General features: G+C 44.7%; 1 protein-coding gene across 2 annotated transcripts in view; it reads right to left on the bottom strand.

The window, feature by feature from the left end:
* Positions 1-991: 991 nt before the first annotated feature.
* The window catches only part of ST3GAL1 (ST3 beta-galactoside alpha-2,3-sialyltransferase 1), a 231,355-nt gene continuing 208,354 nt past the window's right edge, over positions 992-23,992 (bottom strand). Inside the window, exon 7 of one of the 2 annotated variants that reach the window (XR_012666869.1) lies at positions 992-1,672. The gene's annotated coding sequence lies outside the window, so the exon portion shown is untranslated. The remainder of the gene's footprint in view (positions 1,673-23,992) is intronic. The other variant, XM_075124920.1, reaches the window with a different exon arrangement.

Raw genomic sequence — 23,992 nt, 5'->3', positions numbered from 1 at the left:
TATCTTTGCATCAGAGCACCAAGCCGGCGAGTACATAAACCGGAAGGGGTACTTTTCAATGGTGCTGCAAGCACTGGTGGATCCACAAGGGACGTTTCACCAACATCAATGTGGGATGGCCGGGAAAGGTACATGATGCTCGCATCTTCAGGAACTCTGGTCTGTTTCAAAAGGTACAGGAAGGGACTTTATTCCCAGACCAGAAAATAACCGTTGGGGATGTTAAAATGCCTATAGTTATCCTTGGGGACCCAGCCAACCCCTTAATGCCATGGCTCATGAAGCCATACACACGCAGCCTGGACAGTAGTCAGGACCTGTTCAACTACCGGCTGAGCAAGTGCAGAATGCTGGTAGAATGTGCATTTGGACATTTAAAAGCACGCTGGTGCACTTTACTGACTCGAAGAAAGAAAAGGAGTACTTGTGGCACCTTAGAGACTAACCAATTTATTTGAGCATGAGCTTTCGTGAGCTACAGCTCTGTAGCTCACGAAAGCTCATGCTCAAATAAATTGGTTAGTCTCTAAGGTGCCACAAGTACTCCTTTTCTTTTTGCAAATACAGACTAACGCGGCTGTTCCTCTGTTTACTGACTCGGTTAGACCTCAGCGAAACCAATATTCCCACTGTTATTACTGCTTGCTGTGTGCTCCACAATATCTGTGAGAGTAAGGGGGAAATGTTTATGGTGGGGTGGGAGGTTGAGGCAAATCACCTGGCCACTGGTTACACGCAGCCAGACACCAGGGCGGTTAGAAGAGCACAGGAGGGTACAGTGCACATCAGAGAAGCTTTGAAAACCAGTTTCATGACTCGCCAGGCTATGGTGTGAAAGTTCTGTTTGTTTCTCCTTGATGAAACCCCCCCGCCCCTTCGTTCACTCTACTTCCCTTTAATTTAACCACCCTCCCCTCCTCCCTTCGATCACCGCTGTCAGAGGCAATAAAGTCATTGTTGCTTCACATTCATGCATTCTTTATTCATTCATCACACAAATAGGGGGATAACTACCAAGGTAGCCCAGGAGGGATGGTGGAGGAGAGAAGCACCAGGAGGGGTGTTGGAGGAGGGAAGGACTAGGCCACACAGCACTTTAAAAGTTTAAAACTTTAAAACTTATTGAATGCCAGCCTTCTGTTGCTTGGGCAATCCTCTGGGGTGGAGTGGCTGGGTGGCCAAAGGCCCCCCCACCCTGTTCTTGGGCATGGGTGAGGAGGCTATGGAACTTGGGGAGGAGGGTGGTTGGTTACATAGGGGCTGTAGCGGCGGTCTGTGCTCCAACTGCCTTTCCTGCAGCTCAACCATACGCTGGAGCATATTAGTTTGATCCTCCAGCAGCCTCAGCATTGAATCCTGCCTCCTCTCATCATGCTGCCGCCACCTTTCAGCTTCAGCCCTCTCTTCAGCCCGCCACTTACTCTCTTCAGCCCGCCACTTACTCTCTTCAGCTCGCCACCTCTCCTCCCGGTCATTTTGTGCTTTCCTGCACTCTGACATTGTCTGCCTCCACGCATTCGTCTGTGCTCTGTCTGTGTGGGAGGAGCTCAGAGAACATTTGCTGTGTTCATGAGCTCAGAGAACATTTCATCGCGAGTGCGTTTTTTTCGCCTTCTAATCTTCACTAGCCTCTGGGAAGGAGAATATCCTGTGATCCTTGAAACACATGCAGCTGGTGGAGAGGAAAAAAGGGACAGTGGTATTTAAAAAGACACATTTTATAGAACAATGGGTACACTCTTTCACGGTAAACCTTGCTGTTAACATTACATACATAGCACATGTGCTTTCATTCCAAGGTCACATTTTGCCTCCCCCCACCATGTGGCTAGCCTCTCCCCCCTCTCCCCTCCCCGTGGCTAACAGCGGGGAACATTTCTGTTCAGCTACAGGCAAACAGCCCAGCAGGAATAGGCACCTCTGAATGTCCCCTTAAGAAAAGCACCCTATTTCAACCAGGTGACCATGAATGATATCACTCTCCTGAGGATAACACAGAGAGATAAAGAACGGATGTTGTTTGAACGGTGTTATACCAATAAAATAAAAATCAGCAGGATCTTATTAAAGAGGAAAAGGCAAAATACCACATGTTTTGGGCTCTGACCCGGAGCGGCCGTTTGCCCCTCTGGTTTTCTGGTAGGCTTGCCTCAGCTCCCTAAGTTTCACGCGACACTGCTTTGGGTCTCTGTTATGGCCTCTGTCCTTCATGCCCTGGGAGATTTTGACAAATGTTTTGGCATTTCGAAAACTGGAACGGAGTTCTGATAGCACGGATTCCTCTCCCCATACAGCAATCAGATCCCATACCTCCCGTTCAGTCCATGCTGGAGCTCTTTTGCGATTCTGGGACTCCATCATGGTCACTTCTGCTGATGAGCTCTGCACTCACCTGCAGCTCGCCACGCTGGCCAACAGGAAATGAAATTCAAAAGTTTGCTGGCCTTTTCCTGTCTACCTGGCCAGTGCATCTGAGTTGAGAGTGCTGTCCAGAGCAGTCACAATTGAGCACTCTGGCATAGCTCCCAGAGGCCAATACCGTCTAATTGTGTCCACAGTACCCCAAATTCGACCCAGCAAGACCGATTTCAGCGCTAAGCCCCTTGTCGGGGGTGGAGTAAGGAAATCGATTTTAAGAGCCCTTTAAGTTGAAAAAAGGGGCTTCATCGTGTGGACGGGTGCAGGGTTAAATCGATTTAACGCTGCTAAATTCGACCTCAACTCCTAGTGTAGACCAGGGCTGAGTCTCAATGAAGTGGAGAGATACAGGAAGGCTCTCCCAGATGATGGAGCTTCAGAGGAGGCTCCTACATTTATAGTGGTAAAACTACAAACGGAGATAAAGGAGGCAGGCGTGAGCTTAGCAAAGGAAGCGGGAATGGGAGCAGAGAGACAGAGAGAGAGACAAGATCCACGGAGTATTCTTGAACACGTCTCTAGGGGGGCTTAAAACAAAACAGGTTTGAATTTCATCCATTGGAGTTGCTTGAGGATGGGGGTCATTTGTCTGTGTATATGTGAGGCAGCCAGAAGCATTGTGCCCATGCTGGAGACCTGAGTCTAATGGAGAGCACTAGGGATGCAGTGGAGTAGACAAGATGACCTAATCGGCTTTTCCCCACCTCTAATTTCTACACTCCTGGGTTGAGAGAATTCCAGTAATGACGATGGGGGGATGGAGGATTTCAGGAGAGGTGGAGCTGAGGCAGTGGCATGCAGCAGCAATGTTGTGCATTTGAAATGAAGCCACAAGTTTGCTAGGTAGAGGCAGGTAGAGAGACGTGTCATCTAAAGTGTCAAAAGACACGTACAGTGTCTCGTCAATGTAAAAGTGGTAGTTTGAGGGTAGAGATAGGACTGGCCAAAAGACAGGAAGGAGGTGGCGTCTGGGAGTCTTATAGGGCCATGGCACCGAAGAGCAGCAACAGAAGCACTGACGGAAGCTACACAGGCGCAGTACGAGCCATGACAGGAGGGAAGCTGCAAGAGGGTGGCCTTGGTGGGTCCAATAGTACTGAGGAGAGCACTGAAGTCAAGCACTGTGAAGTGAGAGGCAGAGCCTTCACCAGCAGAAAGGCAGCTGCTAATGGCACAGAGCAGTATGTTCTCCAGGCATGCCCACATCCACCCAGATGGGGAACAGCCAAGGATATTGTTCTGTGACGGGAGAGAAGAGAGAGAGCTAGAGCTTTAAACACTCTGCTGAGAAAGAGAAGCTTGAAGAGAGGGCGGTAGTTTAAGATACGGAGAGGGGAAGTGGATGGTAGGAGTAGAAGTCCTTCAAGGACAGAGTGAAGAACTGACTGATGTAACTTCTTCACTGACTGAAAAATGCTACATCCACTGAAACAGGATTATGCATTGCACGTTCTGCAGCCTGTTCACGAATGGGACGTGCTGCAAAAACCAAAACAAATGTTGACCTTTAGTTATTCATGGAGACCTTCTGCAGTTGGTCCTTCACTTCATGCAGACTAGTCAGTGCCAAAATATATTAACTCAAGTCCCAAACAGATGAAAAGATGCCAGTGAGATGTCTTTAAATGTAATGAGCTTAACCTTCTCAATGTGAACCGACAGGTGCGGAGGAGCACAGAGTTTGAACAGTCACTTCCCGTGGGGGAGGATTTATCACAGGGGATACTCTATATCCTAGTAAAGAGGAGAGCATACAAACTGATAAAGTTCTGATAAGAACTGAAGAGAAACAGTCAAACAAAAAGAAGTCCTATTCCATTACATCTCATGAAGGTAGACAACTAAATATTGACACATTTTATAAGTGCTTGTATACAAATGCAAGAAGTCTAAATGCTCAGATGGGTGAATTTGAGTGCTGGTATTAAATGAGGATATTGATATAACAGGCATCATAGAAACTGGGTGGAACAATGCTAATCAATGGGACATGGTAATACCAGGGTACAAAATATATAGAAATGACACAGTAGGTCATGCATGGCTGGGGAGTGGCACTGTATGTGAAAGAAAAGCATAAAGTCAAATATAGTAAAAATCTTAAATGAATCAAACAGTAGCTCACAGAACCTCTATGGATAGAAATTCCATACTTGGCTAATAAGAATATAGCAGTAGGAATGTACTACTGATCACCTGACCAGGATGGTGACAGTAAGTGTGAAATACTCAGGGAGATTAGAAAGGCTACAAAAACAGAAAACCCAATAATAAAGGGGGGATTTCAGCTATCCCCATATTGATTGGGAACATGTCACCTGTCGATGGGATTCAGAGATAAAATTTCTTGACACCTTAAATGACTTCTGTTTGGAGCAGCTAGTCCTGGAACCCACAAAGGGAGAGGCAAGTCTTGGTTTAGTCCTAAGTGGCACCCAGGATCTGGTTCAAGAGGTGAGTATAGCTGAACTGTTCAGTTAACGTACTTGTATGGAGGAAAATACCAAAGAAACCCACAGTAGCATTTAACTTCAAAAAGGGCAACTATATAAAAATGAGGAGACTAGTTAAGCAGAAATTAAAAGGAACAATAACAAGAGTGTAATGCCTGCAAGCTGCATGGAAACTTTCAAAAACACCATAATTGAGGCTCAAACTATATGTATACCCCAAATAAAAAAAAATAAAATAAAAACAGTAAGAGGACCAAAATAATGCCACCATTGCTAAACAACAGAGTAAAAGAGATGGTTAGACACAAAAAGACATCCTTTAAAAATTGGAAGTCAGATCCTACTGCAGAAAAATAGAAAGGAACATAAACTCTGGTAAGTCAAGTGTAAAAGAATAATTAGGCAGGCCAAAAAAGAACTTGAAGAGCAACTTGCAAAAGCCACAAAAATGAACAGCGAATTTGTTTTTAAGTACGCACAGAAGCAGAAAGCCAGCCAAACAATCAGTGGGGCCTGTGCATGATTGAGATGCGAAAGGAGCACTCAAGGAAGACAAGGCTGTTGCAGAGAAGCTAAATGGATTCTTTGCATTGGTCCTTACTGCAGAGGATGGGAGGAAGATTTCCACACCTGAGCCATTCTTTTTAGGTGACAAATCTGAGGAACTGTCCCAGACTGAGGTGTCAGTAGAGGAGGTTTTGGAACAAATTGATAAATTAAGCAGTAATAAATCATTAGGACCAGACGGTATTCAAAATGCACAGTAAACCTGTGGAACTCATTGCTAGGGGATGTTTTGAAGGCCAAAATATAACTGGGTTCAAAAGAAGAATTAGATAAGTTTGTGGAGGATAGGGCCATCAATGTCTATTAGTCAAGATGGTCAGGGACATAAGCTCATGTTCTGAGTGTCCCTAAACCTCTGATAGTCAAAAGCTGGGACTGGAGGACAGGGGATGGAACACTTGATAGTTGCCCTGTTCTGTTCATTCCCTCTGAAGCACCTGGCACTAGCCACTGTTGGAAGACAGCATACTGAGCTAGATGGACCATTGGTTGGACCCCGTATGGCTGTTCTTACGTTCTTACTACCAATTTATTTCCAAATGCTTAATAATGAATAATTAGTTAAAGGGAGGTATTTTAGTTGTTAGAGTAGGTGACTAAGAGATCTGGGTTCTGTTCCCAGATCTGCCACTGCTGCCTTCTGTGACTTTGGGCAAGTAACTCAATGTATCTGTGTTTTAGTTTTCCTATCTGTTAAATGCGGATAATACTTACAAGAGCAGTGAGAACAAATTATTAGACAAATTCAGCCTCTTTCCCTGTTCATAAGTTGTCCACACACAGCCTATGATTTTTTCCCAATATATTTGTTATTTGAAATTATTCACAAAACAGTTTCTATGAGTAATTCTTTGTCTCCAGATTGTTTGGAAGAAGTTGGTTACAAGTATTTGGTAGCAAAAATTTGAGCTGTGTTGGCTAGAGTTGAGGGGCACATACCGTCAGAGGGTTACACGGTGTACTTTCAAATCCCTGATTGAGTTAAGTATAACTCTTAGAATCAATTCTCATTGATCAAATGATTGTGCTGGATCAATTGATTAGGCAAGGGCTTCCCCGTTAATTTTTAAAATGCAAGTGATGCGTATCTATGCCAATTCTATGCAATTGCTCCTATTGTAGCAGGGCTTTATTATATGATGTACAGAAAAGTCTCTCTTTCTGGAGTAAACTGGAAAAAGAAGTAATTAAACAGATTTTAAAAATTAAAATTAGGCTCCACCTAGCAGAGAATATCATAGTGTCATTTCATTGCTGGGTTTCAACAAGATATTTACAACATTTGCCAGTAACATATCTGTGATCATCCAGTTTTGCTGAGCAAGGAAACAGCTTGGTATCAGGTATCAAACTCCACAATTAATGCAGCTGAGGTTGCAAACAGAACAGTTTAGCTCCTCAAGGAAGCTGTGAACCCAGAAGCACATTCAAAACTCAGTAAAACTAGACTTAGTATGTGACTTGGACGGAGAGCAGTGCAAATGCATTGCTCCGATGTTGAAGAGTAATGTTGTTACATTCCTTACTGTGAGCAAAATCCTACCCTTTTCTATGTGGTCAAGCTGGAGGGAAGGGGCAATGGGACCCATTTCACCCCCAAACTACTTGCTAATCTGGTGCTCAGAATATCAATTGCCATAGTTTGTACACAGCCCCAAGAGGTCAAGCCCCCAGCCCCCTACTCATAATCTGTGATCAGTACCAGGCATTAGACAGGTGGGTGCGTATTTCACACCAAGAGCTGTAAGGGATACCAGACAGAACATCCGTCCCAACCGCAATGAACCTGAACTGAAGCAGGATGGCTCAGTGATAGGCAGTTCTGCTCTGCTGCTGTCACTAAGGATAAGAAGGGCAGGTTTTGCCCTATATTATTTAATGGGCTATAGTGCTCTTATTTTACATGTTGACTTTAAAAACATTTTTAGCAAATGATAGTATTATAGTAGTGTGAGTGTGTGTGTGTGTGTGTTATATCTATAGAATGATACATACCAGAACAAGAAGCAATGGTCTCAAGGTGCAGTGGGGGAGGTCTAGGTTGGATATTAGGAAACACTATTTCACTAGGAGGGTGGTGAAGCACTGGAATGGGTTACCTAGGGTAGTGATGGAATCTCTATCCTTAGAGGTTTTTAAGGCCCGGCTTGACAAAGCCCTGGCTGGGATGATTTAGTTGGGGTTGGTCCTGCTTTGAGCAGGGGGTTGGACTAGATGACCTCCTGAGGTCTCTTCCGACCCTAATCTTCTGTGATTCTATGATTCTATAACTGTATATTTTTAAATCTTCCCCCTCCACCTTTGCCAAGATTAGGCCATTAAAAATCTATTTTCATGGACACAATCTTAAGCCAGGGCAGTGTTTTCTTTAACACCTGAGGCAAAACGAAAAAGGTTATTAGAATGTTATCTGAGTTAAAAATGGAGGTGATTTAATGCTTGGTGGTTCAGTACAACTCCAAAATGGCTTGGCCTAGAATCTCCAGATTTCTGTTGAAGCTGCTGGTCTTGGCATGGATGGCTGCATTCAGCTAGTTGTGTCGGGCTAGTTTCTGCCACCTTTCTTTGTACCGAGTATTACCTTACTCCATGAGTAGCTCCACTGACTTCACTGGGACTACTCTGGAGTAAGGTATGGACTTGGTATGAGTCATAGGATATGGCCCATGATGCTAGGATATGGCCTTAAGTCAGAAAAAAACAATTCTTTATTTGTATTTCAATAGTTCCTAAAATAGTTCTACAGTGGCCAGAGCTTCATTCTGCCAGGCACTACACATAAACATACCACTTACATGGTAGCCGCTTTAGGGCTACCAGCTTTTTGTTCAGTGTTTGTATTACACTGAGTACAAGGTGCCCTGGTCCATTTATCTTAGGTATTTATATGGCCCCCATCACCATCGCATCTGAGCACTTCACAATCTTTTAATGTATTTATCCTCACAACACTCTTGTGAGGTAGGGCAGTGCTAGCAGAGGGGAAACATTTTACAAAGGGGAAACAGAGGCACAGAGATGCTAAGGGATTCACTCAAGATCACCCAACAGAGAATTGCACCTTGTTCTCCCAAGTCACAGGCTAATGCCCTAACCACTGGGCCATCCATCCGCATTTAAAATGCCTAGCCACAACTACAATACACATGAATTAACAGTAATATATTAAGAGACAGGCCTTGCCTTGAGGAGCTTGCAGTCTGTACAGACAATGAATGGGAAGTACCGCAAAGGCACAGAGAGGTAAAGTGACTTGCCCAAGGTCACAGCATGTTAGCTGCAGAGGCGGGAATTGTCCCCAGGTCTGCATTCCAGTCCAGGAACATTAGGGTTCCCAGTGTTTCAGAAGCCAAAGATTAGAAACCATTCGGGGTAACCTCTGTGCCATTGTTTCGTCTTCTTTATTACTGCTGTCATTGTTTGTTAGTTGCATTACAGTAGTTCCCAGAGGCCTTCTTGTTCCTCTAGGGCCCATTGTGCTAGACGCTGTACAAACATGCATCGCGAAAGAGCCCATTGTAAGAAAAAGGTAAAAGAAGTAGAGAAATAAGGGATCATTGGAGGGAGGATGACAGCGAGGAGCATGTTGGGTTACTTAGATTAGATCAGTTAAGTGTTACTTTAAAGGTATAAATGAAATATCAGCACACTCAACTGGACCCTTGTCTGCAAAATGGGGAAACTATTTCCTTACTGAAAAATGACAATTCATGGGCCAACCGGCATGGTACTTCCAAGCAATTAACATGCATTAATTGCTACTCTTTAATTAATGGGAGAACCCAAAGTAAGGGACTTCCAAGACTAAAACATGTGTTAACCTGGAATTAACCTTATTTAGAGGAAAACCTTAATAGAAGACTGTAATTAAAAACACCACCTGCCTGCACAGACCTCAGAGCCAGGGAATTAAGAGTTAAAGTTGTACTGGGGAGAGTTAACTATCCTTAAGCTATTGCAAAATAGGGTGTGGAAGGAAGAGAATATTCACAGAAAGTCATGCCTGCAGATGTCTTTTAAAAATAAGCAATACAGCCCCACCCCAGGTCATTGCCTGGAGAGCCCAGGCTCTCCTCAGAAGTCCAATGGGAAAGTCTCCAAACAAATTGGAAGTCTTGTATTAAAGTTCAAAGCAAACAAAACAGCTCCTTTCTAGGAGGTTTCTTTCCCTCAGACATTTTTATGAGGAATCCAGACTCTTCCTAGAGATCTGGCAGTCAAAGGCCACAAAATTAGTTAGTAACAATTTCCTTCTCTGTAGGACAGACCACCTCCAGTCACGTCAACAGTCTTCCCTGCTATGTGGGGGAAAGACTGCTCATATCATACTCCAGCATGCTACAAATTCCAGTAGTCCAGGGGCTACACTTCTCAGGAGTCTTTTTGACTGGGAGAAAAAGAAGCCTTGACATATTTCAAGTCTCCAGTCCTGGACAGCCTGTAGCCTAAGTTCTCTGACAAACCACAAACTGTCATCCTGGGACCACTTCCTCTTGCTCAGTTGTAATCTTCAAATGTCAAACTTTATTTCCTTAAAGAGCAGGTATGCCATGTTACACATAGAAATCAGGGTCTACAGTACCCCCAGAGCTTTAAATCGAAGTCTAAACTGAGGTAAATAAAGCAGGTAGCCATCCTCAGACGTAATGGACAAAGTGTTACTTTTTTATTATGACATTTCATATACATGGCACAGAAGTAACCCATCATCTCATCTTCCTAGTAAACTTTGATTGCCCCACAATTTAGATTTTTGCAACCCTTTTAATCCTTTGCTGCCTACAGTGATTGCGCTCCCCATTCTGCAGACATTGGTGAAATTCTGGCCCCATTGAAATCAGTGGCAAAACTTCCACTGACTTCAAGAAAGCCAGGATTTCACCCAGAATCTGTAGATCTCAAAGTGCTTTAGAAAGGCAGGCAAGTATCCGTATCCCCATTTTACAGATGGGTAAACTGAGTTGCAGAGAATCTAATTGTTTTGCCCAAGGTTGCATGCAAAGGCCCGTTTCGGTAAAAGGATCCACATGGGCAGACCCTTGCACTGCCAGTGGAATTCCACTGCTTTCAATGGACTCCATGTGGACATAAGGTTCTGCCAGTGTTCCAAAACACAATAGATCTGAGCCAAATCAACAGCATATCAAGTGTTTAATATCACAACTAGTTGTCATACTGTTATGCTTATTGCAATCAGTCCTCTAGCTCTCATGAACGGAGCATGGAGTTAAGGTGGGGGGTGTGAAGGCATCTTATGATTCTTTTGGCGAAAATTAACTCTGCAAGCATAATTTTATGGGGTTTTTTATTTTATTTATTTAAAGAGTTCCATTCTGTCTCTCATAAAGGTCTTTATTTACTTTTTGTTGCGATTACAGTTAGTATTAACACTGTGGACTGAGGATTTTACCCAGATCCACATTTTAATTTAGGTAATGCTGTTTCCAAAGATTTAATTTCTGGATTCAAACACAACACTGCAAAACACGTGAGTCAGAACCTCAGCTGGTGTTTTACACTGATCTACACTAACTAAGAATCTGACCCATATTACCTAAAAAATAGGGGCCTAAACTAATAGCCAATAAAATATCTCTTTAGAAATTTCTAAAGAGAATTTAATCCTAATGTATTTTGACCTTTTGTACAGCCATCGGAGGGGGAAGAAGAAAAGAAACATTCTGTGATTCCTTAGAATGATTATTTATCGGGCAAGATTCTGCCACATTTTCTCATGTTCGTACTTGACTTCAGTGGTATTATGCAAAATGATTACAGGTGGCAGAATCAGGCCCTTTATTTCACTGCCAGTAATGTGCTCCGTGCTATGCAAGATGCAGAACATAGATTGTCCCTGCCCCAAAGAGGTTGCAGTCTGAACAAGACAGTCACAGAGTAGACAGCAAACACTGGAAAACATGAAGAGGGAGTTGGCTTGAGGTCTAAACAGATACAAATTATTATAAAGGTGATGATAATTTGCCATAATACACACGAGACTGTTACCTGTTTGATGATACTGCATGCATTGATCTGTTGTCTGGTTAAAAAAATAAGTTAGTGTCAAAAGAATATCCTAGCTTTCCTGCTTGGCTTGTGATATAAACGGTATCTGTTCAGTAAGCTGGCTGTAATAAAGTCATCTGGCTTTTTGAAAAAGCAAGTGGGTCATCTGTAGCAGCCTGACTAGTGACCTCAATTTGCTGAGCTGCAAGTCAGTTCTTCTAGGCTTCTCCTTTATAAATGCTGTGATTTTCTGCCGTACATAATTCTGGTTACAATTCTGATTGGAAAATGGAGCTGCTTAGGGGGACTTAAAAAATGACATCTGTTCAATAATAGACATGTGCCAGAGCAGCTGAATGGGGCTTCTGTAGGTGGGGCTGCCTCTGGAGTTAAATACATGTGCAGATGGGGACCTATGAAATGGAAATATCCAGCTGTAAATGGCTATGATTTCTGCTTCCATTTTAAAGTATGGAGTTCACAGCATCCGGAGCAAGTTAATTCACACGTAACACAGGGCTCCCAGTGTAACCTATGCAAGAACTCCTTTTCGAATTATTTCAGAAGGAATTGCCTCACCCACCTGTAGTAAGAGCTGTTTGCCTTTTACCAGGGTCTTAAGAAAAGGTGGGTCAAACTCAGTTACACATTTAGGGTGACATTCAGCCCTGTGCAGCCAGCCAGCAAAAGGCTTATGCACCCCTGAAGTCCCACATAAGGCCTATTTTGAGGACGTGAGTGGGGTGAGTGCCTCAGACAGGCGCTTTGCACAGGGGAGTATTTCACTTTGTTCTGTAAGTGAATCATTCGTGAGCCAGTCTGATCTTTTTGGCTTGTATTCATGATTCCGAAGCATTGCCCAGATACTTTGGTTGAACAGAGTGACTTTCAGCATAGGGATTACTTTGGCTTTTCGCTGTTCATATTGCATGGTCGACTAACTCACGAATAACAAACGAGGCATTTCCAATGCAAACTTTCATACAAATGATGATTTGTATTGCACTTTGTAAAACTTTTCGTTGTTTCTAGGGGTTTTCCTTGCAGGATCTTCCTGTTCTAGTTACCTCTGTGCTCGGAAGATACCACTGGGTTCCAATTCAACAATGAAGCCGATGGCACGAGGGATAGTGAGAAGGAAATCCTGCTTCCCAAGTGGTCATGAGCAGGTGAAAGGTAGCCCTATGAAAACACACAGTAGGTGTTTCCCATCCTACCACCCACTGACACTCTAGTGCAAGCAAAGAGCCTGATCCTGCCAGATACTGAGTGTCCTTAGTACCCATTGATTTCAAAAAGCATTCAGCACCTTGTAACACAGGGGTCCAGACAAAACAAAGACATTCAACTCCTCTCTCCCCAACACACATAAAGGGTCCAGTCCTGAAGTCACTGAATCTACTCAGGTGAGCAAGGGCTGCAAGACCTGGCCCCAAATGAGAAAAAATCTTCTCAAAGTGAAGCCAACCTCCCTCCCACCCCACCCCGCACACACACACTTTAAAACAAATACTTCAGAAAAGGGAGGCTCCAAAATGACTGAAATGTCAGCTTTATTGAAATGTGCGTGTTGTAGCCATGTCAGTCCCAGGTATTAGAGGTACAGATAGGTGAGGTAATCTCTTTTATTGGACCAGCTTCTGTTGGTGAGAGAGACAAGCTTTTGAGCTTACACAAATATCCTGAGAGAACCCGTTTCAATATGGAAATAAAAACCCCTCTCCTACCGCACACCCCTAGTTGTCACTTAGTACCCCACACCGGAACCCATATAGGGTATCATTAAATAATGACACCTCATACTTGATGGGGACCACATCCTGAACACCCAGTTCTGGCCTTCAAACAACCCCCCAGCCTCTCCAAGCTCATTGTCAGAAGCAAACTCCCCACAGACCAGGAGACACCAACTCAAAACGACCCCAGACCCTGCCATAACAACACATCAAGACCTGTAGACATATCTCCACTACTGTGATGATCAACACCCCACACAACCCACCTTTCAAGATCCACGGTCCCTACACATGCCTATCACAACACTGGCTGTGTCTCATCCAGTGTACTAAATGCCCCAATAAACAACTATGTTGGTGAAACCAGACGATCACTATGCTCTCGAATGAACTCACACTGGAAAATAATAAAAGACAAAAAAACACAAAACCATCACTCTATATCTGACCTCTTAGTCCTCATCCTCAAAGGAAACCTGCAGAACTCCTTCAGATGATGAGCCTGGTTGTTTAACTTCATAATTGCTAGACACTAAAAATCATGGACTGAATGGAGATGCCGGACTTATGGCTTATTACACCAATATATAAGCCACTAATAACCTCCCCCACCAACACACCCCAGCGGGCTTTTTTTTCCCCTTTCCCCCCTTATGACCTGAGGGGTGTTAACTTCACCTTGAATGGTCCCTTGAAATGTGTGTTAACGACTTATGCTAACCAATTGGTTCCACGTTGTGATTAGCTGTGACGCTGAGGCTATGTCTCCACTGGCAATTGAACCACAAAACTTTTGTCTTTCAGGGGTGTTAACCCCTCCCACCCCAGACAAAAGTTTTGCCGCAACCAGTGCCAGTGTGAACAGTGCGACAATGCAAACTCTCTTTGGGGGTGGAAGTTTTTTGTTGGCAGAAGAGCTGACAAGGAGCGGCTACACTGCATGACTTTTAGTGGCACGGCATGACTCAGCCATGTCGCTAAAAGCTGTGTAGTGTCGACATAGCTTGAGGCTATGTCTGTACTAGAGACCTTACTGCAGCACAGCGGTACTGCTATCGCTGGGCCGCTGTAAGGTCTCCCATGTTTTAGGAGCATCGCCAGCAGATCGAGGGAAGTGATTATTCCCCTCTATTCAGCATGGGTGAGGCCACACTGGAGTATTGGTTTTGGTCGCCCCACTACAGAAGGGAGGTGGACAAATTGGAGAGAGTCCAGCGGAGGGCAACGAAAAATGATGAGGGGGCTGGGGCACCTGACTTACGAGGAGAGGCTGAGGGAACTGGGGTTATTTAATCTGCAGAAGAGAAGAGTGAGGGGGGATTTGATAGCAGCCTTCAACTACCTGGAAGGGGGTTCCAAAGAGGATGGAGCTCGGCTGTTCTCAGTGGTGGCAGAGGACAGAACAAGAAGCAGTGGTCTCAAGTTGCAGTGGGGGAGGTCTAGGTTGGATATAAGGAAAAACTATTTAACTAGGAGGGTGGGGAAGCACTGGAATGGGTTACCTAGGGAGGTGGTAGAAACTTCATCCGTAGAGGTTTTTCAGGCCCGGCTTGACAAAGCCCTGGCTGGGATGATTTAGTTGGGGTTGGTCCTGCTTTGAGCAGGGGATTGGACTAGATGATCTCCTGAAGTCTCTTCCAACTCTAATCTTCTATGAATCTATGTAGCCGCGGTAGCTATGTTGGCGAGAGACGCTATGCACACAAGTGCTTCTGTCAGAGAAACTTATGTTGGTCCGGGGTGTGTTTTTTCACACCCCTGACCAACAGACGTTTTACCAACAAAAGTGCTAGTATAGACATAGCCTGAGCATTTTCCAGACCTGAAGAAGATCTCTGTGTAAGCTCGAAAGCTTGTCTCTCTCACCAACACAAGCTGGCCCAATAAAAGCTATTACCTCACACCTTGGCTCAGCTTTATTGAAAGATGCTCCTAACCTTTGTTCAAAGTGCCAACATTCTCATCATATGATGTGGAGGTGGGTTTAAAGATGCTCGCTAGAACACTGCATGACTGAGCGGCACGTAATACGGTAGCTGCTGTGGGGAAACATTTATGTTATGAATTGCAGATGATAGTCACAAAATATGCCCTGGGCAATCTTTCCCAACTGACACACCCTCCTGTAAATCGGAATGCTCCAAACAGCCCAGAGCAGATCAGAGCACACCCTGTTTACTTGATCCCATCCTCCCTGCTTCAGGCATGTTTCTCTATCAGGCATGCAATTTTAGATCAAAGGGGACATCCTTGGACTGGGATGGTGATTGTAGGGAAGAGAATCCTCGGGGGTTCGGGCCCAGTGCTGCGCTCCTCACTCAGACAAACTCCCACTGAAGGACATGGGATGAATTCTGCTGTCCTAATGTGTTCCTTCTTAAGGCAAAACACTCACTGAACTCATGAAACACACACACACACACACACCAACAGAAAAAGAAAGACAGACAAGGTGGGTGAGTTAATATCTTTTTTTGGACCAAATTATGTTGGTGAGAGAGACAAGCATTTCAGCTACACAGAGCTTTTCTTCCAGTTTGGGAAAGGTACTCAGAATGACACAACTAAATACAAGGTGGAACAGATTGTTTGGCATAAGAGACCATTCAAGGTGAAGTGGCCGGTTACCGCCTCTGCAGTCACAGGGCAAAAAAGGTGGACCAGTGGGTTATAGATTGTTGTAATAAACCATAAAACCAGTGTCTGTATTAAGACTATGACTTTTAGTATCTAGCAAAGTTATGAATTTAAGCTCCCAGGCTTGTCTTTTGAAGGTTGCGTGTAGGTTTCCTTTGAGGACTGGGACTAAGAGATTGGATGTGGAGTGATCGTTTTGTGAAAAGTAAAGGAGTACTTGTGGCACCTTAGAGACTAACCAATTTATTTGAGCATGAGCTTTCGTGAGCTACTGCTCACGAAAGCTCATGCTCAAATAAATTGGTTAGTCTCTAAGGTGCCACAAGTACTCCTTTTCTTTTTGCGAATACAGACTAACACGGCTGTTACTCTGAAACCTATCTTTGTGAAAAGTGTTCACCATGGTGAGAGGGTCTTTTTGTCCTTTATCATGTTTCTGTTTGAGTTCATTTTTTGTCCTATGACTGCAGAGGCATTAACAGGCCACTTCACCTTAACTGCGTAGGCTAAAAACAATCTGCTCCATTTTATATTTAGCTGTGACACTCTGAGTACCTTTCCCTGACCTGAAGAAGAGCTCTCTATCACTTGAAAGCTTGTCCCTCTCACCAACGGAAGTTGGTCCAATAAAAAAGAATACTTCAACCCGCTGCTATCCTGGGACCAACATGACTACAGTAGAACCTCAGCATTACAAACACCTCGGATATGAAGGTTGTTGGCAACTCTGAAATGTTCGCAACTCTGAACAAAATATTATGGTTGTTCTTTCAAAAGTTTACAACTGAACATTGACTTAATACAGCTTTGAAACTCCTATGCAGAAGAAAAATGCTGCTTTTAACCATTTAATTTAAAGGAAACAAGCACAGAAACAGTTTCCTTACTTTGTCAAATCGTTTTATTAAACTTTCCCTTTATGTTTTCCGCAGTTTAAGTTTAACACAGACTGTACTGTACAGCAGTGGTTCTCAAAGCCAGTCCGCCACTTGTTCAGGGAAAGCCCCTGGGGGGCCAGGCTGGTTTGTTTACCTGCCAGGTCCCCAGGTTCAGCCGATCAAGGCTCCCACTGGCTGCGGTTCGCCATTTCAGGCCAATGGGGGCTGCGGGAAGCAGCACGGCCCAAGGGATGTCTATACTATGGCTCTCCAACTGGATGACTACATTGATTCTGGTTTTTGTCCATTTACCACAAATATTGTCCTCATGTTGCCTTTCGTATCCTGGATTCCCTCTTAAAATGGGTTGTCTGTGCTGCAGTTACCCCACTGGTCACTATTTGCATAGTGGAAGACCTTAACCAGGATTGAGGCCGTGTTGACCTAGGCTCCATACAGACACATAGGAAGAGACAATCCCTGCCTTGAAGAGTGTACAGTAGAATTGTAAGCTCCATATGAAGAGTGATCTGGTGCCAGCAAATGGAATATTTTCCAATTATTAAAGTTTGACTTGCAAACCTAAATAACTAAATGATAGCCCTCTCAGCCCCACAGTACAAAAGGGGCAAACCCTCTTCCTTACACCCAGCCAAGTCTCCTACTCCGTGCCCCTGAGTGTGCAATCCTACCCCTCATGGCACAGTGCAGGTTTGTATGTGGACCTGCACTTCAGAGGAACTGGATACAAGAGAGGAAATTTGCTGTGCTTTGTGGCTGGACCATGACCCAGTTTATGGGGTACTTAGCCAGGAAGAAGCCAGTTATTATCGACTCTGATGCAATCCCAAAAGCTGAGAGTGGAAGCAGTTAGACATGTGAGGTTTGGTTTGGAAGAGAGTTTTGCTGTCTGCCAGCCAGGGGACGTGCTAAAGATCACAGAAAGCACATGCAAGTGCAAAAAGTCATTACCAAAGAGGCAATACACCCACAGGCAGAAGCAGTGAGTCAGCCAGCGTTTGCATTTCCTTGTTAAGGAGCAGATGGAGGAAGAAACAATTGGGGGCGGGACAGGAGGAGTGTTGAGGAGAGGGCAGCAGAGTGGAGGTAATGCCTATTCAATAATGGGGTGGGGCTTTCATTACTTGGGACGTGCTTCTCCGCACCTGCGAATTCAATCTGTGCCTGCCCAGCTCTGTACTGCTCCAGACCACGCAGACGCAGACCGAGCTCCACACCCTCCTCCCTTTCAAGCAGGAGGCACTTGATCTTGTTTAGTTAGGTGGAGATGGAGCGTGGTCATAACTGGAAAAGGGTTCATTTGTGAGTAGAATTTCAGGAAGAGACAATATATAATACTCCCTGCAGAGTAAAGACAGAGCTGATCAACTCCTGACAAACTCAGATAGGCAGTTTTTACTCTTCTGCCAGGGGCAATACAGGTGCAAACGGGTATTATTATTAACCCTGATTATTTTTTCACTTTAAAAAATTATGCACATTTATATGCAAACTAGGTGCGGCCCCAGGGCGATCTGATCGTTATTTTTGTTTTTTTATTTGCTTTGTATTAATTCCTAGGAGCCCCAGTCATGGGCCAGGGCCCCGTTGTGCTAGGTGCTCAGCAGACACAGAAGAAAAAGACTGGCCCTGTCCCAAAGAGTTTGCAATGCGTCCCTTGTTCTTCCAGAGTTTGGCCATCCTCGGTTTGTCCCCAGAGCAGAACTTACAGTATGCGATGGGTGCTGTGCTCCAGGTGTGGGAAGGAAGAGGTTTGTAATCCAGAACAAACAAAGACTTCCCTTGGGTTTATTTTAAACTAGCTGCTGGATGTTAACTGTGGTGCACGTCTCATAAAGGCCCAGTTCTGCTCCCATTAAAGTTAATAGATTCCCATTGATTTCAATTGATCAGGATGCAAAGGAAGAGTAACTCAGGGATCTGATTCACCTTCTCGCCGCAAAAGACTGACACTGTGCCAATGATAAGGGGATAAAGATCTGACCCGTCAGTATAAAACGCTTCCATTGACTCTGTTGGGAACAGGATCAACAACCCTTAAATAGAATTTTGCTGAGCATATGTTAATAGCTGTTACTTATTAAATAGGTTCACCTGACCAGAGTTCTACTACCCGGAGTTCATTCTTCGTACAGTTTTGTAAAGAGATGTCTGCATTTCATAAAGCAGTCTGTGCCCCCTGCAATAAGTCTGCCTGTCAGCATGGCCATGCAAGAGTCATTTACAGCAGTTATTGACTTTTTTAAAAGCTTAGCAGTCCCTTTAATCCATCAGTCACAAACACAACAACAACAAAAATCCTAACGCCAAAAGTTGCTCGTTTTGTGACATTACTGCTTGAGTGTCCTTGTTGTTTAGAGACCATGATTCCCTCCTTGCAGCAATGCTGCCATAATCCTGATTTGTTCAACTTTTGTCAGGCTCCCCTTTGAGACCCCAGTTTCCTCATTTCCTATATATTGTCAGAATATACTCTAGCATTTAGAGTCAGCACTGAGTGTCAGGACTCCTGGGTTTGATTTCCACCTCTATTATAGCTTTTGTGACCTTGGGCAAGCCACTTAATGTGTCTGTGCCTCAGTTTACTTATCTGTTAATGATAATTACATCCCGAGTGTGTTGCAAAGCTTAATTAATTAATGGTTGGTAGAGCTTACTGAGATCCTCAGATAAAAGGTACTGTAGAGGCTCAGTGTATTACAGTTAATATTCCCCACTAAACCACAGTTAGAATAGTGGTAAGATTGCTTCAGTGCAATCCCACCAAAAATCAAGGAAGTCACAAGTTAAGGCAACTGTCAATCACATGGCATAATGCCCAACTGTCTCACTAACCAAGCAAACTCACAGGCTTCTCCACCCCACAACAAACCCTCTTGGTCCTCCACACTCTAAAAATCACACTCAACCTTGATTCCAGCCACAATCAATTGAAATATAGGTCCAGATGATCAGCTGGTCTAAATGTGAGTGGTTTCACTGATTTTAATGGAGCTATGCTGATATTTATACCAGCTGAGGACATGGCCTCTGTTCCCTCCAAGTGAAATTCACCGCTGTATAAAGGGCTTGCACAATGCCTATGCAATACTTAAGTCTCACAATAGAGAATAAGTTAGGGTGACCAGATAGCAACTGTGAAAAAATGGGACAGTGGGTGGGGGGTAATAGGCACCTATATAAGAGAAAGTCCCCCAAAATGGGACTATCCCTTTAAAAATGGGATGGATGGCCACCCTAGATTAAGTGGGATATGGGCCTTCTATACACAGGGAGAATTTCACCTTCTAGACACGTGCACTGGTATAAAGAGCTTTTTGCACATGGAAAAGTATGAGATCAGAGTTAATGTTGCCCATTGGAGTCTCTAAAATACTACAAGATCCTCTAATGAGGAAGGCTGCATCCGTGCAAAGTTTAGGGGTGATCCATAACAGTGGAATGGCCATGAATATTGAAAGTCCCCAGAGCTTATATTCAACCAGAGACCCAATATGTTGTGATTCTTGTTCACCAAGGGTACTCAGCTCATAACTAAGAAGCATATCAGGATAATGGGAGCTTTGATGCTTTGCAAAGAAAATATCAAATGCAATAGGCTTTTTTAAAAGAAATAACTTTCTTTTTTCATATCACAATTTGCCAGCCATAATAGCTGCAAACCCTAGAAAAAGCATAATAAAAATAAGCATCTCACATTCTTCACAGCCCTGCTAGATGATACTCTTTTCTTAGTCCTTATTATAAACAAGTATAAAGGAGGCAAAGTCCAAAAGAAACAAAATTACGTTTTGCTGCTTCGCATAACGAATAGTCTTAAGTGGGCGATATGTCTCCAAGTCAGCTGAATGGGAAAAGGGAGCTGATCTACTGGTCAATGCTAGGCATTGTCTTGGCCTTCCATGTTGACTATAGGAGCTTTTTAACTACCAGAGTTGCTCTGATGAAGCAGTTATGGTCAGCATTTTAACAGTACAAAAGCCTAGACTGTGAATAGATAATAATACTGTAGCTCCTTTAGCCTCAGCAGTTAGCCAGGATTTGGGGCCTGTCTTGTGAATTTGTTTCTGTTTGGAGGAGAAATCAGTGATATGAGTCTTCCTCCCTCTTCTCATCCAAATCCTCCCTTTAAGACTCCTTTGTAGTGTAATGGACTACAAACACTAACCCATTGCCTTCTGCACTCCTGCAATGATCAAAGGGGACTGTGCTGGAAAATCTCTGGCTCTATAAACTTTCCCCTTTGGCTGTTTGTCTTGTGGGATCACAGAGTATCTCAAAGGGATAGCCTTGAGGATGCAGACAAAGCATTTTTGCAACAGCACATTACATGGCTTTTAGTTTGAAAGTAGCTATTATTTGGTGACTAATTGTACTTTATTTACAGTTATATGTCCAGAATCTAGCAGCGCATGTCCCATTTACAATAGTGGTTTTCACCGTGGTCTCAGACTCCTGAGGATAACATAAACGGGTTTCGCAAAAAGAAAAGGAGGACTTGTGGCACCTTAGAGACTAACAAATTTATTTGTTAATGCTCAAGTAAATTTGTTAGTCTCTAAGGTGCCAAAAGTCCTCCTTTTCTTTTTGCGAATACAGACTAACACGGCTGCTACTCTGAAACCTGTCATAAATGGGTTTGGTATTATTACTGTTTATTAATTGCTGACAATGTGTTTCAGTTGGTGACCCCGCTCTTCGAATTCCTCTACTGGCTTCCCTTTGCAATTGGAAAATAGCCCAGATCAGATTTAAACTTCCAACACAACTCTGCTCTTTCCTTCATGCAATATCTTATAGTAATAGGGTGCATGTGTGTGTGTGGGGGGGGAGATAGCTTATGAAGGTGCTATTAATCATCTTTGTTGCATCTGTCATGTAAGTCTGATATCAGGTCGATTTATTTGCTCATCCAAGACTCCTAGTTATACATTTAACTACCCAGAACAGTGTTGGCATCAAACCCAGTGATCTCCTTGTCTCTTTGTCTCCAGTCTCTTTGTCACATTGGCACAAATCTACAAAGGAACGTAGGTGTTCCAATTCTGAGCATTGCAGTGCCTAATTAGGTGCCTGCTTATCCAGTGGAATCCACAAACCCTGAGTTAGGGGCCCAGAATCCCAATACAATGCATAGGGAGAGATAGGCACTTAAGAATTGGATCCACAAAATATATTACAATCACAAGAGCTGGCCAGGAGATATGTATTTTCTATGAGATAATAATAACCAAAAATTATCCAAATACTTTTTCCAGCTTCTGGAATTGAAAACCAAAAATTATTTGGATTTTGAAATCAGATTTTTTTCAAGTTTCAGTTAAAAAAAAAAGTTGAAATCCTGCAAATTTTTAATATTTTAATATGGAGAAAAAAGCCTTTTTATCAACAAAAAAGTTTCAGTGGAAACTTTTCAATCAGCTCTAATAATAATAATTAGATGTACATGGGCTCCCGTCTTAGAAATGGTTATGCTGTAAGGAATCCATTGAGAGCTAGAATAAAGGGGCCCATCTTTCAGAGCTGGTTGAAACAAATCTGGGGTCCCCTGCAAAACCATTAATACCCGAAGTTTCACCATGGAACCTAACTTGCCCCCAGATCCTATATCACACCAGCTGGTAAGGGGAGTCAGTCCTATGGGATAAAGTAATGGGAACATGTCCAGAACTGGTTTGTGTTGAAGAAACCAATAAAGGGAATAGTCAGTGAAAGTATCTTTGTGGCTTCAGATTTGGCAGACATGTAGGCAGTGATGAGCTGCCAAAATCTTAATAATGGGTTCCCTCCTCACCCCACGAGGGGGTCATTGCCTACTCCCATCCCCCAGGACTCCTGTCCCATCCAACCCCCCCGTGTTCCTTGACGCACCCCCCCCAGGACCCCTGCTCCATCCACTCCCCTCCCCTGTCCCCTGACTTCCCCCAGAACTGGGCAGGAGGGTCTCGTGGGCCACCATAGTGGGTGCCCACCCCACCCCTAAGAGCCAGAGGCACCTGCCAGGGGACGAGGTGGAGAGTCCCAGCGGTGCTTACCTGGGGCAGCTCCCAGGAAGCATCTGGCAGGTCCCTCTGGCTCGTAGGGGTGGGGGAGCGTAGCTGGGGGGGAGCAGGGGGAGCGGGTGCTCCCTGACTGATCACATCAAAAGTGGCGCCTTAGGCACCGACTCCCTGGGTGCTCCGGGGCTGGAGCACCCACAGGGAAAATTGGTGGATGCAGAGCCCCCACCGGCAGCTCCCCGCCCCGCGCCAGGCCCCAGCTCACCTCACCTCCACTCCGCCTCCGCCTCCTCCCCTGAACGCACTGCCCCGCTCTGCTTCTCTGCCCCCCGGCTTCCCGCGAATCAGCTGGTCAGCAGGAAGCCGGGGCTGGCTGAGAAGCAGGCCGCGGCTTCACACTCAGGCTGAGGGTGGCGGAGGTGAGCTGGTGCAGGGAGCGGTTCCCCTGCGGGCCCCCCCCCCCCCCCGTGTTACCTGCTGCGGTGCGGGCGGCCCTCCTCGCGCCTCCCCGCCCAAGCTCACCTCCGCCTCCCTGGGCCTGAGCGGGAAGCCGTGGCCTGCTTCTCAGCCTGCCCCAGCTTCCTGCACAAACAGCTGATTCGCGGGAAGCCTGGGGTGGGGGGCGGAGAAGCAGAGCGGGGTGGCGCGTTCAGGGGAGGAGGCGGAGCGGAGGTTAGGTGAGCTGGGGCCGGGGGTGGGGCGGGGAGCTGCCGGTGGGTGCTCTGCACCCACCAAATTTTCCCCTTGGGTGCTCCAGGGCTGGAGCACCCATGGAGTCGGCGCCTAAGGCACCACTTTTGGCCGGTTAAATTTAGAAGCCCTTTTAGAACCGGTTGTCCCTCATGGAACAACCGGTTCTAAAAAGGCTTCTAAATTTAACAACCGCTTCTAGCGAACCGGTGGGAACCGGCTCCAGCTCACCACTGCATGTAGGAATTGGCTTTGGCTAGTATCTGAGGAACCTACAGCATTTGCCTGTGTGATGCCCTTAGCATGCAGGCAGACAAAGACTTTGATGTAACACACATGGGAACTAAATAAGGGGAAGCTGGTGAGAGAAGGTTTTTCAGAATTTTCCATGAGGGATCACTGGGAATAGACAACCACCTGTATGCAAACATCTTTGGAGTACAGTGCATCTGCGGATGAAACTCGATATTGATTACTCTGTTTTGATAAGGCACATTTCATATGGGCTGAGAAATTTACTAATTCATCCCAGCTACCTTTCTTAGCCAAAGATCTTGAGGTTTTTTAGCGCAGTCCTCAGTACATTC

This window comes from Caretta caretta, chromosome 2 (genome assembly GCF_965140235.1).
Source record: "Caretta caretta isolate rCarCar2 chromosome 2, rCarCar1.hap1, whole genome shotgun sequence".
Lineage (NCBI taxonomy): Eukaryota > Metazoa > Chordata > Testudines > Cheloniidae > Caretta > Caretta caretta.
The sequence above is the reverse complement of the archived record's forward strand: the minus strand, read 5'-3'. Positions and strand labels throughout refer to the sequence as shown.